The 3,812-nt window shown below is 41.7% G+C and overlaps 1 protein-coding gene across 3 annotated transcripts in view; it reads right to left on the bottom strand.

The window, feature by feature from the left end:
- The window catches only part of LOC127453957 (uncharacterized), a 67,412-nt gene that overhangs the window by 52,097 nt on the left and 11,503 nt on the right, over positions 1–3,812 (bottom strand). The gene's annotated exons all lie outside the window — the stretch shown is intronic.

Raw genomic sequence — 3,812 nt, 5'->3', positions numbered from 1 at the left:
GTGCATCTCAATAAATTAGAATGTCGTGGAAAAGTTCATTTATTTCAGTAATTCAACTCAAATTGTGAAACTCGTGTATTAAATAAATTCAGTGCACACAGACTGAAGTAGTTTAAGTCTTTGGTTCTTTTAATTGTGATGATTTTGGCTCACATTTAACAAAAACCCACCAATTCACTATCTCAAACAATTAGAATATGGTGACATGCCAATCAGCTAATCAACTCAAAACACCTGCAAAGGTTTCCTGAGCCTTCAAAATGGTCTCTCAGTTTGGTTCACTAGGCTACACAATCGTGGGGAAGACTACTGATCTGACAGTTGTCCAGAAGACAATCATTGACACCCTTCACAAGGAGGGCAAGCCACAAACATTCATTGCCAAATAAGCTGGCTGTTCACAGAGTGCTGTATCCAAGCATGTTAACAGAAAGTTGAGTGGAAGGAAAAAGTGTGGAAGAAAAAGATGCACAACCAACCGAGAGAACCGCAGCCTTATGAGGATTGTCAAGCAAAATCGATTCAAGAATTTGGGTGAACTTCACAAGGAATGGACTGAGGCTGGGGTCAAGGCATCAAGAGCCACCACACACAGACGTGTCAAGGAATTTGGCTACAGTTGTCGTATTCCTCTTGTTAAGCCACTCCTGAACCACAGACAACGTCAGAGGCGTCTTACCTGGGCTAAGGAGAAGAAGAACTGGACTGTTGCCCAGTGGTCCAAAGTCCTCTTTTAAGATGAGAGCAAGTTTCATATTTCATTTGGAAACCAAGGTCCTAGAGTCTGGAGGAAGGGTGGAGAAGCTCATAGCCCAAGTTGCTTGAAGTCCAGTGTTAAGTTTCCACAGTCTGTGATGATTTGGGGTGCAATGTCATCTGCTGGTGTTGGTCCATTGTGTTTTTTGAAAACCAAAGTCACTGCACCCGTTTACCAAGACATTTTGGAGCACTTCATGCTTCCTTCTGCTGACCAGCTTTTTAAAGATGCTGATTTCATTTTCCAGCAGGATTTGGCACTTGCCCACACTGCCAAAAGCACCAAAAGTTGGTTAAATGACCATGGTGTTGGTGTGCTTGACTGGCCAGCAAACTCACCAGACCTGAACCCCATAGAGAATCTATGGGGTATTGTCAAGAGGAAGATGAGAAACAAGAGACCAAAAAATGCAGATGAGCTGAAGGCCACTGTCAAAGAAACCTGGGCTTCCATACCACCTCAGCAGTGCCACAAACTGATCACCTCCATGCCACGCCGAATTGAGGCAGTAATTAAAGCGAAAGGAGCCCCTACCAAGTATTGAGTACATATACAGTAAATGAACATACTTTCCAGAAGGCCAACAATTCACTAAAAATGTGTATTCTTATGATGTATTCTAATTTTTTGAGATAGTGAATTGGTGGGTTTTTGTTAAATGTGAGCCAAAATCATCACAATTAAAAGAACCAAAAACTTAAACTACTTCAGTCTGTGTGCACTGAATTTATTTAATACACGAGTTTCACAATTTGAGTTGAATTACTGAAATAAATGAACTTTTCCACGACATTCTAATTTATTGAGATGCACCTGTATATTGTCTTTGGAAATTGCGGCTCTGTTGGTCTAAGGAAATCTATAAAGGGAATAAATTGATTAACTTGAAGCAACCACAAGGTGTCACTATATCAACAAGTATTTTATGTACATATTGCAAGTTCTATTTAGGGCTGTTTAGCAAGACAATACCCGCCAAAGTAATATCTCATTATCCCCACCTCCTACTCTAATATGAGTGTTAAATATGTATAATATTTATATGTTTTTTGGTTATTAAATTTTTTTATTGATTCCATACAACAAGCCAAACAGACATAACAGAAAATGACAAACGAGCACTCCATTGGTCAAATGTTAAATTGACAGTGACACAAATAGACAACAAATCAGCAGAACACATTCAGAAACACACACACACACACACACACACACACACACACACACACACAAAAAAAAAAAAAAAAAAAAAAAAGTTCAAAACTACAAATCCCTCGCCACTGTCACTCCCCGAGAGCCCCCCAAAAAGGCCAAATAACTGTCCCATTCTTTATTAAAGAAATCCAGGCTGCCTAGCCTTCTACATGACATCTACTCAAATGCCGCTGCCCATCACTGTGTGCTACTCTTGAAATGAGGGCGCTCCAGCCGATGTCCATCCCCTAAGGATGACCTGCCTGCCGATCATAACACTTGCTAGGACCCAATTTTTTATGTACTTATCTTACATTACTTTATGTACCTATATTAATCCATTGCCTAAAATACAGAGCCTGGGGCAAAATCAGGGGCAGTGGTGGCTTGGTGGTTAAGGCTCTGGGTTACTGACTAGATGATCAGGGGTTCAAGCCCCAACACCGCCACGATGCCACCGTCAGGTCTAAGTACATAAAAAATTGAGCAAGGCCTTTGACCCCATCTGCTCCAGGGGCGCCGTATCATGGCTGACCCTGTGCTCTGACACCAGCTTGGCTGGGAGATGCAAAAACTGGGGCAGTGGTGGCTCAGCAGTAAAAGTTCTGGGTTAGTAATCAGAAGGTTGGAGGTTCAAGCCCCAGCACTGCCAAGATGCCACTGTTGGGCCCTTGACCCTATCTGCTCCAGGGGCACCATATCATGGCTGACCCTGCACTCTGACCCCAGCTTAGCTGGGATATGTGAAAAGCAGAATTTCACTGTATATGTGCTAATGTGTGATAAATAAATAAAATTATATATATATAAAAAAAATATTATAAAATGACATCTGAGTGCCCAATATGTCACACATAAAACTCTGAACCCTCAACCAAAATTCTTGGATCTTAACACGCCACCAAAAAACATGGGTTGTCCCCATCTTCTGATTGGCATCGCCAGCAGGTGGGTGTGTCTTTAAGACCAAGCCTATACAATCTAGAGGGGGTCCAATAGAATCGATGTAAAATCTTAAACTGCATAAGGCGCACGCTTGCATCTCTAGATGTAGACTTGAAGTTTTTAGAATCCTAGCACACACTCCCTCCTCCAATACCAAGTTTAAATATTTCTCCCGTAATCTCTTGAGAGAAGTTGAAACTCCGTCCCCCAGACTCTGAACTAGCAGGCAGTAATACACTGATGCTTCATGACCTTTTCCAAAAGCAGTAATCACCACTCCCAGAGTGTCTGCCGCTTTAGGGGGGGTATGCTACTCCCAAAAATAGTGCAAAGCAGGTGGCGCAGCTGTAAATACCTAAAAAATTGAGACCTGGGAATCCCAAAATGTTGAACCATATTTTCAAAGGATATCAACACTCCACTCTCATATAGGTCAACGAGCGTATTAACCTCCCTCACAATCCACTCTGACCAACAGAAAGAGGACTTATTAATACATCATTTTGGGTTCAGCCATATGCTCAAGGCAACATTTAAATAAAATGTCCTAATTAAACACACTGGACACTTTTGTCCATACCGATTGCAAATGCGAGATAAAGGGGTGTAACTTAACTTCTCCGGTTAGTTTGATAGAGAAATTTGCAATGGCGAAATAGGAGCAAGCACTTCCTGTTCAATATAAAACCAGGGAGGGGCTCTCTCAGGAGGAAGCGACCAATGAGCCAAATGTCTGAGACCAAATGCATAATAATAAAACAAAATTTTGGGTAGGTCTAGCCCACCTTTGTCAATCAGCCTGTGCAACTTGCTGAAATGTAATCTGGTACGTTTACCATTCCAAATGAAGGACTTCGCTATGCTATCAAATTGCTTGAAATAAGAGAGGGGGACATCTATAGGGGGAGTTTATAGC

The sequence above is a fragment of the Myxocyprinus asiaticus genome, chromosome 16 (genome assembly GCF_019703515.2).
Source record: "Myxocyprinus asiaticus isolate MX2 ecotype Aquarium Trade chromosome 16, UBuf_Myxa_2, whole genome shotgun sequence".
In the NCBI taxonomy this organism is placed as follows: Eukaryota; Metazoa; Chordata; class Actinopteri; order Cypriniformes; family Catostomidae; genus Myxocyprinus; species Myxocyprinus asiaticus.
This window is presented reverse-complemented; position numbering and strand designations above follow the sequence as displayed.